We start from the raw sequence: 13604 nt of genomic DNA on the forward strand, positions 1-13604 counted from the left end.
ATACACGAGGAAGATAACGCTCTACGTCACACCAGCTGAGTACGAAATCACCTTGGTGTTCCCGACACGATGGGCCATTTTTAAGAAATACGAAAAAACTGTCTTCAAAATAAAGTGCATATAAACGCCTCAGACTTACATATGCTACATCTTTATTTACACTAAGTAAGAAGAAACGACTCTGTGTGTGTGTGTGTGAGTGTGTGTGTACAGTGACGTCACGACAAGATAGTGTGAAAAAAACTCTCTTTCAGATGATAACGATATGCGAATGAAATTTACAGGCCTTGTAAAAAAACTAGGCCCATAATCCGTTTAAAATTTAGATCAGTTACTAAGCATTTGAATTGAATTTATTTTGAGACAAACAGCAATAAACATGTCTGAGGAAGAATCAGATTTAAACGGAAAATTAAATTTCTGACAAAATGTCTCCAGTCAGATTAAAAACCAATGTAAATTTTCACAATAAATAAACCGTCAAATACAGCCACTGGAAGCTGAAATTAATGTTAACTTTGTCTTTTAGTAATTTAGAGCAACCCATAACAAGTGAAAGATGACATCGCAGAAATTCATTAACCTGGAGTCGGTACGTTGTGAAATGGACGTCGACGGCTACCACACGCCTAACCACATAACACCACATCATCATCATCATCAAGTGCACTACAACCCAGATCGGGTATTGGCTTACAGGGATCGGCTGTCAGCCTATCTCCCACATAGAACACAACAGCAGAACGCGCACGTGTAGCCTTGAGACAGTGTAGTCCCTATATTGTACGGAAACTAACCCGGAAACTGGAACAAGAAATCAAAAGAAATACTATGCTTCAATATTTATTATTTCCTATTTCTTATACATTTATTCCATACCGTGGAAACTTGAATTTATTTGAAAAGAAACTTTCTTGTCAAAACTGGAAATGAATTAGTACAGCCTGTTGGCAAAATATAAGAATATTCACCTCCCATGTTTAAGATAATTATAAATACATCATTACTGATCGGCTTACGACCTTAGAACCGATTCCCTACTGTCATCATCTCGTTTGCCATCCAAAACACTGAAGATCAGGATACATAAAACAATAATTTGGCTGTTGCCTTGTATGGCTGGAAAACATGGCCTCTTACCTTGAAGGAAAAACGTAAATTACAGGAGTTGAAAAACAAAGTGCTCAGGAAGATATATGGACCTAGGAAGGATGAAATAAGTGGGGAATTTAGAATATTAAATACCGAGGAGCTACGTGAATTGTACGGGTCACCTGACATAGTGAGGATAGTGAAATCCAAGAGGCTCCGATGAACTGGTCATTTAGCGCGCAGGGGGGAGGCAAGGGGTGAATAAACTGAGCAGACAGGGAAGGAGATGGAAATATAATATCAAGATGAATCGTAAGGTGGTGTGCTGTGAGGATCGTAGCCGGTGGTGGATTTCGGTGTTGTCGGTGTTGGACCTGTGGGTTCTGCTACCAGGGAGTTAGTTAATTAGTTAGTTAGTCCCCACTGTAATGAAAATACTACACTTCATCATTATAACGACTAATTAGTTAACGCTGCTTAAAGAATAATCCATGTTCATACCAAGAATCATACAAAACGCAAATAAAAAATGCCGGCTTATTTATTTTTAAAGCAGGTGGGGCACATGGTTACCATTACGATTTAAATGGTTCCCGAATATTCCACTGACAGCCTGTTACCTTCATTTCAGCAGAAAAGTAATTCAAATAAAATTTGTAGATACAGTACTTATGAATCCTATCTGTCAGTATAGTGCAACGGAAGTTCAAGATGAAGCCATTTTTGTACTGATAAGGGAAGATATTAAACAGAAATTTGCTTTCTGGGGTAAACCCCGAGACTCAGCCGGTTACCTCTCAATCCCAAGTACCCACTTAACTAACATTCTAGGTGAAGAAATTGGACAGAACGCTTCTGGGTCCCTTCCTATATCTCTGGGAGCATTAGGACACACTGTTTACACAGACAATCCCCACACCCTTCAAAAGCAAAGGAATTCATTTCCAACGTCAACACCAATATCACTCAGCAGACGTTATTCCTGTCTTCGCGAATATATATATATTCGTATGCAAATGGGCACCATTCTCAAGTGCTTCTGTTACAATACGTGATTTGCCACAAAAGCCCCGATGTTATTGTCAGCATCACTCTAATTGATTTACTTCAAAATGGACGTTAAGTGCGGACATGCTGCATCTATGCTGTTCTATCAATGTTCAGCGTACTCTGAAGTTGCATGGGTAATATTTTCTTTCAAGACCTTTCCTTGAGAAAAAGCATTATATATTATATTTGAGGGTTTTTTTTGTGTTCTGTCTGACGACAGGTCCATATGAACAGGATCCTTCCATCCTTTTCTCGGACTGGGACCTGTTCATATACGTTCTTGGCAGATGATCCAGAAGTGGTTTGCCATTGCCTTCTTCTGTGTGTGAATGGAGTAATTGTTGGGATGCCACGGAGGAAAACTCCGTGTTGCCTAGACCACGGCCTTGCCCAACACAAGTTATAAATTCGGGCACCGCCAGGAATCGAACCCGAGACCCCAGGATTACAAGGCCAGCGTTCTAACCGCTAGACCACCTCATCTTATTATTATTTAGTGTTCTGTCTGACGACAGATCCATATGAACAGGATCCTTCCATCCTTTTCTCGGACTGGGACCTGTTCATATACGTTCTTGGCAGATGATCCAGAAGTGGTTTGCCATTGCCGTCTTCTGTGTGTGAATGGAGTAATTGTTGGGATGCCACGGAGAAACCGGGGAAGCCCCCGGAGGAAAACTCCGTGTTGCCTAGACCACGGCCTTGCCCAACACAAGTTATAAATTCGGGCACCGCCGGGAATCGAACCCGAGACCCCAGGATTACAAGGCCAGCGTTCTAAACGCTAGACCACCGTGGCTTTCTAAAAATTACATGCAACTTATGTTCGAGTGCTTACGACCTTACGGATCCAAAAGAACATTAGGCCTACATAGTAGACAGTTCAGCGTTTTAATCCCGCTTGGACGAACACGGTATACTGCTAGCATTATTAAACTTCAAAAGAACGGTTTCAAAAATTCAAAATTTGTTATTTTACAGGAACAATATATCCCCAGATCGATTCTTCGGTTATTTTATGGAGCTTATTCAAATGCAGACTTTATACAGCGTTGAATGATATGGAAGAGGTGATCAAGAATGGTGTGTACGTCATGATTTTGAAGCACGAGATCGTAGCATGTTTGAAGATACGCCTTCAATCATAGAATCCTCCTGGACAGACTGAGAAAAAATTCAGTAGATATCAGTTAGGATAATCGGCTTTCCGGCAGAGAGTTGAATTAGAAGCCTGCCTGTTCGAATAGGCTCTTACGAACTTCATACCTTGGACTGCCTTCATCTGACTAAGGACAGGACTAGTTTCTGGCTCTTGTGAACACGACAATGAAGCTTCAGGGTACATAAAATACAGGAAACTTCTCAAATAGCTCTTTGATTTATTAAATTATTCTCGTTTGTTAGCCAATTGTCTTTACGCAAATGACTCCTCTTCTGGAATATTGACATGGCTTACTCATCGCCCCGATGATGGAGGTGGTAAGCACCTCTGAAATGTCGGCAAACTCCTACTAGACTACACGACGTAACATCCCAGAAGTCATCTTCATACGCGCCGCCATGGGAATCTGAAATCTTAATTTTGTTTCTGCTCCCACAACGACAAAGATAACGTCATGACACAACAAATAAAGACTTTCGGCATTTCTTGTCTCGTTGCTGACAACGTGATAAAAACACAGCACCTGATAAACACTGAAATCTTTACGACTTCAGTTACATATTTCCACAATCAATTGGCAGTTCTGCCCACCAAGAGACTCATCCCAGGCGCCAACGTGTTCCTACAACGCACTCTCCCTCCCGGATATCAAAAGGAAACAGATAACAGGTTAGTTGCAGAACTTTTACCACGAGCTATCACGGAATATTTGTACTGTAAATACAAACTGGAGCGCAAACGAAACATTTATTGCTCATAGCACTTGTGACGACGACTCGGCATTCCAGTGAGAGTCTACAGCCAGAAACAAACTTTAAGAAAACATTTTCTTAGTCGTACGTCATTGCCCATATATCAAGCGAAACCCATGCGTCAAATTGTACTATTATGTGCATATATGTAATTTAACGACGATACCGGTGGTTCTGACTATACAATGTCGAATTATGGTACGAACTAACTAACTAGATGGTTTACCGAACCCGAAGGTTCATCACCGAATTAATCAAAGCCCTCCACCGAACCCTGTCCTGGGCCGAGGCTTAGTTAATTTGTTCGTAACAATGCTTTTCCTTTCGGTGAAAGGTTGTTGGCCTTACGCCCAACCCCCAAGCTGCAGGACCACCCCTCGCCTGCTGTCCACGACTGCTTATTCAATATATTTGCAGTTAACCTCCATACCTGGAGGCCTTTCCTCTATATGCAACCTGAGGACGCGCCATGCGGTGGTGCGAGGGACCCCACCATAGAGTTACGAAATTCGCACGGACTAGCTGAAGAAAACCACGAAAAATGTATGATCATAGTATCTAGGTCCAGATTGTAATTCAGTCACTCCCCCCAATAGGATGCCGGAATGCTTACCACTTGGACGAAATGTTTGATGTGCGTAAAATTCCTTACATTTTATAGCTGAAGAATTATATTACCTGGTTAGTTAGGCTTTTTAATAAAGAACTGATCTGTCACAAGTCCAGTGACTTGGTAAAGGTTTGCAGATTTAAGAGGCACTGACGTGGAGGCAAGACTCCAATTTCATGAAAAATTCAGTTCCTTTAAGAGAGTTTGCGAAATGCAAAAGAGACTATGACAGGCAAACAGTAATAAATATAAACACACTAAATAAAAAAAAGCAAAAACTAAACTAAATGCAAGTAATCGATCTAAACATTTTCTCGTATCGGGGAAGTGTCCTCAAAGGAGACGCTGTTTTTGCTGCAAACATCTGGATGCCATTTGCAATAATAATAATAATTTATTGGTGCCCTAAATCGACATCCAAGAGGCCAATTACAGACACAGCACAAGACAAAGAACGCAAGAACAAAATAATAAATATTGAATGATAACAACAAACACGTTAACAGATAATTACATGAGTGTAGAGAAGTTAATACCTAAAGGCAACTTCCGGGTGAATATATATACATATATGATAATAATTCAAATAAGTCAATTAGATTAAAATGGGAAGAAAATACGCAAAACAAAACAAGGAACTAAATCTGAAAATGTATATAATTAGTCACAGTCAATGGTGAGTAGATAAGATAAAGGGGAATATACACAAATTTACACTGAATGTAATTAATATCTAATCTGCTGATTTAAGTTATTATACAATTTGATTAAGAAAAACAAGTTTTGTTTAAATATATTAAAGTCCCTGCAGACAACACAGCAGCTGATTCGCATCTCGCAGAAAGACAGATTTTAATTGAAGGGCTGTAACTCAGCATAAAAAAGTCTGTCAGATATCGAGCAGGAATTCGAAGATGGACAACTTCCAGAAGGGAAAGAACAGTATTTAAAACCACGGTAAAAGTTGCATACGGAAAACTGCATCGCTGCATGGTCTGGAGTTTTAAATACTCTCAAACAGCATTATCAACCTATGGTACGCGTACCGCTGGTGGTAAGCGAGCCAATTTTCAGTGGTACGCGAACTAAGTAAGAAAATCAAAAGGTAATTCAATTAATTTATTTACGTGTTTGCCAACAGCAAGAAGCCAATAACAGGCAAACACTGATAATACATACAATAATAGTGAAATAATAATGGATAATATTACACAAACGGATTAACTAAACTTATACATGTACAGTATGAAATATAACAGCCAAGTACAGGCAAACCCAAAATAGAAACAATATTATTAACATAAATAACACTTTTCCCTGAACGCGTCTGGTCAGTGGTACATTTAATGAGTTAAATTAGAATTAGTGGTACGCCAGCGAAAAAGGCTGAGAACCCCTGCTCTAAAGCATTAGCATAGCTGTAATGCACACGGAGGAGGAGACGATCATGACAGAGTGGTGCAAACTTTGCTGGAAACGTTGCAGTTTGTTGGCATCAGTAGTTGTAATAGAATTCCATACGACAGGTAAATTTGCGGTAGGAATGCTCACAATTACGTGTACTGGTTTCAAAGGGGAAGAAATTCCAATAATAAAAGGAGCTGCTTTACAATACCAGAATCAATAAAATAAATACGTAACTCACTAAAGTTTTAAAACACTAAGTCTCGGACACTAATGTTGCCAACAGTATCTATTTGTCGTCTGAGGTTGAGAAGACACGTGGAGATGTCGATGGCATCTCCCTTGAGTTTGGAATAATAATGGAAATTAGCCTGAGAGAAACAGCTTCCAGTCAAAACTGGGAGTGCTGAAATCACCCATGAGAATAACTCCAAAACTTTGTGTATACAAATTGCTTTTAAAACCGAAAGTAATTAGTAATAACTTCAGGTTTAGTATCAGGAGAAAAGTTAATGGTTGCCAGTTAGTAAATTCAGACCGTCACAAATGGATGTTTAAACCCATACACTTTCGTTTAAAAGATTCTAAATCACGCATGCGTTTACATGAACGAATTCTGGGGCATAAATCCATTAACATTCCACCTCCAAACGTCTTATTAGTACGTACTCTGTCAGAACGGAAAACTGAGCAATCATCAGGAATCATTGTTATCGTAACAAAAGCCATCAAGCCATGTCTCAGTTAAGCATATTAAATTGTGGCCCGTGGACCGTACATTACCACGTAATTCACGTTGCTTGATATTGAGACCTCTAACGTTTTGATAATAAATATTTAAATAATTTACTGGCTGAGTCTTAGACATGGAGAAACCACCTGTGTTTACATCACTGATATGAGCCCTAAAATGGGAGCCACCTACTGGGCCCAACGCTGAAACCCCTGCATCAGGGGGAAGACGAAATAAAACAGGCGTAGCAGAATAAATCTAATCCGAATTAAGTCGCCTAAAATGCTGGACGATTAAACATCCACTCGGCCAAACACCGGTATTATTTAAAAGTAATCCTCTATAACTGAGGTATTAAATGAAACATACTAAGTTTTGTTTTTAATCTAGTGCAGGTAAGCGTTAATTGCTCTTTTAAGGACTTTTAAATGTCTACAGGAAAGATTAAATCTCGCAGAGCAAGGTTTACTACAGCCCAGAAACATTTACTTCTAGCAGACATCACAGGTATTCTTACCTTCAGTCAAGCAATCAAACCAACGCTGTCGGTACAGAAGCACCAGATCAAACACACGTGTATACGTCGAAATCAACTTTACATTACACTACAGCGCTGCACGCGGCGCATGAAACAAGCACGACTGAGCGCGCTACACTGCAGCCGAGTTCGCAGCCCAGAAAAACTGTGGCGTCTTCTATCGCCTAAGTGTATTCCTGAAATACATTAAGATGACAGAGTAACGCTGCTCAGGACTACGTTATGCATGCCTTTAAAGGATGCGAAGCCAATGTCAATTCCTCCACCATCCCTAAATTAATTGGAAAAGCTGGTCATATTCAGGTTTCATCCGTATTTACTTTTTACCCACTGTGAAATACCCCGCTACTCAATCAACAGGAACGTGAATGGGTTCTCCGCGATCTATCGTTTTTAAAACGACAATCGAAAAGTCGACCAGTTTCTTTAACCTAGTTTTATACATTTTAAACGACAAAGTGCTTTCCAGCTGAAAATCTAACAATTATTTGCGAAATTATTTTAGGCTACTGTAAAATGGTTAGAATGAGAGATAAAAGTAAAACTTTGGGTCCGAGAGTTATTAAATTTTAACGAAATCCATCTTAAAAGGGTGTGGTCGCTCATGTGTAAAAAAGAAGACAGTGGAGAACAGACATGGGGGAGGGGGAACCTAATACTACGTTTTATCTTCTGTATTTCAAAGGAAAATGAAATGGGCTGAGTTTTGTTTATTCCTTATTCTAAGACACCACAAATCAATAACTTTCTTCGTATGAAGATCAATTACCAAGAGATTTGAGATCCTCACGGCAGCGAGCATGAAGATGGTTTATCTTGTGGGTTGCTGCGCCGTGTAGTCTGGTAGACATTTACAGACGTTTCAGAGGTGCTTATTGCCTCCATCATCAAGGCGATCACCTGATGAAGGAGGCAGCGAAACATCGGAAAACTGAACCAGAATACACAGCGCAGCAAAACAGAAGAAAATCATCTTCCAAAATTACTAACGTGAAATTATGGTTGGGACAGCAAAATGACAAGTTTCGGAAGAAGAACGAGGAAGCGGCCGTGGTTTACTTTACAAAATATTCTTGCCATTTATCTAGAGAAGCTCAGGAAAACTGCCGCAAATCCGACTTAAGTTCGAATCTGGTTCTTCCAGAATACGACAACTCCCAATTTTAGCGAACTCCGCTTCCTAAACGTAAATCCAACTAACCAACCAACTCCCTGGTAGTAGAAACCGCAGGTTCAACACCGACAACACCAAAGCCCGCCACCGGCCAAGATCCTGAGCCAACTGCATCCATTTACCATCCTCACAGTCCACCTCTCTAAGATCCATCTTGCTGTTGTCCTCCCACCTCATTCTTGGTTTGCCCAGTGGTCGCTTTCAAGGATTCCCTACCAAAATTCTTTATGCATCCCTTGCTTGCTCCATGCGTGCTACAAGTCCAGCCCATCGGATCCTCCTAGATTTCACTATGCTAGGTCACCCGTACAATTCACGTAGCTCCTCGTTATGTAATATTCTAAATTCCTCACTTATTTCATCCTTCCTAGGTCCACATATCTTCCTGAGTACCTTGTTTTGAAACACCTGTAATTTACGTTCTTCCTTCAAGGTAAGAGGCCATGTTTTTCAGCCATACAAGACAACAGGCAAAATTATTGTTTTATACATCCTGATCTTCAGTGTTTTGGATGGCAAAAGAGATAATAACAGTTTTTGAATTGAATAAAAAAAGCCTTTCCCGAATGTGTTCTACACCCAATTTCATCGTGAACCTCATTTCTTGTTGTTATTGTTGTTCCGAGATACTTAATTTTGAAACAATTTTAAAAGATGTGTTCCGCCGTTCTGTGGATCTCGTATTACGCCCATGTTTTTAGTTTTGTTCACATTTACTTCTAGGCCTATTTCCTTGCTAGCTGGTAGGAGAATTTCTGCATTCTTGGTTATGGTACCCACACCACCCCCCAGAAAATTGACATCAGCATAGGCAAGTATCTGGTTCAGACATTCAATTCGTGCCCTTCCCTTACCTTCCTGATGACTTGTTCTTGAGCAAAATTAAAATGCAATGGGGATAAAACATCCGAACTACAAACAGAAATATATAAATGAACACAAACAACATACTAAAGATTTTTGGTTGGTATATTAAATGTCACTATGTTCAGTCTTCTTGAACTCTATTTTGTTTTCTGAAACCGTGGTCCATAGGAGACAGACAGAAGATGAATCTCGCTTTTGTTGAATCAAACAATTCAGAAAACTTTGAACACTTCAGATGGTTCCTAATTTCTGAGTAACAATTTACGTCGTATGGGCGTATTCCATCACAAAACTTATCTATAAAATGGCATTTATAAACAAACTGATACTGGAAAGTTCCCCCATTTGTTCGTGTATTTCCTTATTCGTTGTTACAAGAAAGCTGACTTTCTAAGCGATATCTGCTGGAGGGATGTCTAAATCATGGCACTCGATCCAAAGGCCCTAAAAGGTCCATAAAATATTCTAGTCGGTAATTCTCTTTCACAGTTATCCAAATGAAATATTCCAAAGCGGCCAGAACGAGAAGCCATCCACTCACCTCCACATAGTGCAAGGATTAAGTATACGTCACTACTAATAATTCAGTTTGATGAATGTTTTTAAAAGTTAATATCACATCAAGGGTTCTCAGCCTTTTCCAGATGTAGGGTCACATTCCCCCCTTTCTTGTCAACTCGCGGGCCGCAGGATTATAAATGAGGGCAAATCATTAAAACTCCACGGCAGTGGAATACCTGACAACGCAAATTTTCTTACTTTCTCCGTGAATGTCTTAGGATTTGCAAGCATCTCTCCAAAAGTTCATTCGTAAGACACGTCCTAATTCTTGATTTCACCTTCATTATTAAGCTGAATAGTTTCTCACGGCGGTAGGCACGACATGTCTTCTGATTTCAGGACATTATTTTGGCGAAGAAACGTGTTTTTAAGAGATACGAGAAAGTGATGAGTCACAGGAAAAGTCTTCTATTCACCTCGTTAAAACCTCACTGGATAAATTGATGGCTGAGTTTGGTTGCATCCGAGATGGACAAATAATATCAACAGCGTACTGAAGACACTTCTTTACAAATTCCTCGTCGACAACTGGCTTTCTGCGTTCTGCAATTTTTTCCCCTGTGATAATTCACTTTAACACTCACTTTTTGCCTGTGCGGTTCCCTTGAACAAAAGTGGCTTCTGACCGGGGAGTTGACTTTTAAATTGTTGTCATTTATCATTCCGAATATGTCCTTCCACGCCATTATACTTCGAGCCACGTTTCGAATCATAAAGCCAATTATCTTCCAACAATGTGAACGCCTCCTTCCAAATTAAGCTGCATTTTGTTCAAACTCTACAAAAAGTACTCCAGACCCCAAGTTAAATGAAAAACTAGTATATCCTCTCTCTCTCTCTCCTTACTTGAGATAGACCGGCTATCCTGACTGGGGTTTTCGTGGTTTTCCTCAGTCTCTCCAGACAAATTCCGGGACAGAACCTTAAATTAGGCCACAACCGCTTCCTTCCACATGCTTTCCAATTTACTATTTGATATCTTCTGTTTCGACGCTATGGAAAATGCGTCGTTTAATAAACTATGAGGGAAAAAAATAAATAAATAAATAAATTGATATAGCCATACTTAAATAGATACAGTGGATTCCGGTTAATTGGGACACGTCGGGACTAGAACATTTTGGCCCAATTAACCGGAATCTACTGTACTGATAAAAAGTAGCACACTTACTTGAAACCATCACCAAACTATGATATAGCCCTTGTGCAAAACCTGCTCTGCATTTACTTGCCAGATGATTCACCTTGATTTTGAAAGTTACAGTGGATACAAGGAATTGACTTCTAGACTTCACTTCTAGACTCAACAACTGACAACAGCCACCACCACAGCCACTGGCATTACAAATCGTAAAATTTCAGTACTAATGTTAAACATTCCTTGAAGCCACCAATCGTGATCAAGTTGCATGGGTGATTTATTTGTATTAACCATTCCATTTAGATAAATATTTAATTTTCCCTGTAACTGTTAATTATACAGGGTGATAAAATAGCTTATCAGAAAATCACAAAAAATAAAGGCGAGCAGCACAAGGCCGCAGGTTCAGAACTCCTGATCTACATTTTCTTTCACATAGATTCAAACCTCATTGATTGCGCTATGATTGATTTTGGTGGACCTCCCGTCCAGTACAGGGCGTCACAACCCATACAACCGTCAACATCTTCAAAGCCGTGAAAACCCAAAGAAATTTCCATTTGACTAAAATAATACAGTGACTATAGCCATATGCCTCGTTAGCACACAGCCACAAGACGTTATCAAACTCCAAACTTACAGGAAAAAAAATCATGTTTTATTTATGCTCTATGGGCCGAAATGTACTTTAAAATAAACAGCATTGAATTCTGCCCTGATGGAGAAAAAATATGAGCCCATCTGACCTAAGAGACCTAACTAACTAACTAACTTCCTGGTAGCAGAACCCGCAGGTCCAACACCGACAACACCAAAACCCGCCACTTCCGAGGTTCTGTTGTTGTTTTCGTAACACAAAACATTTTTATGGTGAAGGGCTGTTAGCCCTACGCCCAACCCTAAGCTGGAGGACCACGCCTTATCGGCTGTCCGCGACTGCTTATTCAGTCTATTCGCAGCGAACTTCCGTAACTGCAGGCTGTGCCTCCATCCGCAACCTGAGGACCCCCCCCCCCCTTAACATGACCTAGGAGATACTTAAGAAAACAATAATGGAAGAATGGAAAAAAAACTGCATTCGTCACTAAATATCATTAATAAGACCAAATCGAATGTAAGAGGAGATGAATATGCAGGACAAAGTTTAAGATGAGAAATGCACGCATAATCAGAAAACCTGAAGGGATGATAACGGTTGGAAATCGTGGCGTAGATGGGAAGATAATATTAAAGTGAATCTTAAAGAAACAGTGTAATAGTGTGGACGTAATTCATCTAGCTCTGAATAGGGTTTAGTGGCGGGCTCTTGTGGACGTGGTAATTCAGTTTCGGGCTCCATTAAACGATTTTATATTCGCCAGCAGCTGACCAACTATCAGCTTGTGAAGGACTCTGCCCCACCGAGTATGAGTAAAATTGTTCATATAAACTTTCGGATAATGCATTTAAAGTCTTTTGTCGACAAATTTTATAACTATGTTAAAACACTCCAGCATTATAAGAAGCATATGTAACGTCACCGCAATGTGAAGATGAAACAAACGTCTATGCCTTCCATGTTGTTTAATACGAGTGGACGTGAAAGATCTAATAGGTACTCTATTTGTGTTGCGGCACCCATAACAAGTAAAAAACATTAACGCAAGAGACAAAACTAAAAGAAATGTCAGTGTTCTAAATTTACCACGACCACTGACAAATATACAATGTAAAGGTGCTTAATTAGCAACAACCAACATTGGTACCGATACTTTCAAGATGTGTTTTCTCATAAAACTTTGAAGACTTTAAAATGATACAATTTAAATATTTTGTTTCTCATTTGGCGTGTGTGAATCCTGCACTGGCATACACACGCAGACTACAATACTACAACAGATACAACAAATGAGTAACAACCTTGTTCTTGCACGTAGCATCTTGGCACACCAGGCGTAGCACATGAAAAGTCGCGGCACAACGGAACACAATCTCAACAAGGAATAATTCAACCGTCTACAACGCACAAAGCAATGTTCTCCTACGACCTCACCGTCGGCCTGTTGCCTAGAGACTGAGATTCACAGTGCATGCAGCCAGCAAACACTCGCTTTCTGCCCAGCCCACCCTCTTGCTTGGTTTGGCAGGCGAATGTCATAGAGGAAACGGAACAGGAAATCAAATGCAAATATTATAGCTCCACAGAATCATCTGTGACTGCTGTGAGCTCAACTAGACAACTGCAGTCACATCACCATCAGCAACGATTCCGCATTTCTCTACATTCTCCGTAATGAAATTATGCATATTAAAAAGGTTTTATGGTTCTTTTATTTTTCAAGTTTTAACAAATATCTCTACAGGTATAGTCTTAACTTGTAGGCCACAGGATCTATATGAATATAGATGGATGCTTTTTTACGAACAGGGTACTGAGGAGAATATTTGGCCCAAATGATGGTGGCGCAGCAAGAGGCTAGAGACAACTGCACAACAAGTAGCTTCATCATTTGCACTCTTCATTAAATAATTCTGGGATGG

General features: G+C 39.9%; 1 protein-coding gene across 4 annotated transcripts in view; it reads right to left on the bottom strand.

The window, feature by feature from the left end:
• Nucleotides 1-13192, bottom strand: part of LOC110827578 (uncharacterized) — a 55408-nt gene extending 42216 nt beyond the window's left edge. For 3 of the 4 annotated variants that reach the window (XM_087351421.1, XM_087351422.1, XM_087351418.1), the window contains exon 1: nt 12984-13192. The gene's annotated coding sequence lies outside the window, so the exon portion shown is untranslated. Of the gene's footprint in view, nt 1-7320; nt 7518-12983 lie in introns of all 4 variants that reach the window. The other variant, XM_087351419.1, reaches the window with a different exon arrangement.
• Between the last annotated feature and the right edge of the window lie 412 nt (nt 13193-13604).

The sequence above is a fragment of the Zootermopsis nevadensis genome, unplaced genomic scaffold, assembly GCF_977971745.1.
Source record: "Zootermopsis nevadensis isolate Lab colony 2312 unplaced genomic scaffold, Znev_1.0 Znev_ptg000019l, whole genome shotgun sequence".
In the NCBI taxonomy this organism is placed as follows: Eukaryota; Metazoa; Arthropoda; class Insecta; order Blattodea; family Termopsidae; genus Zootermopsis; species Zootermopsis nevadensis.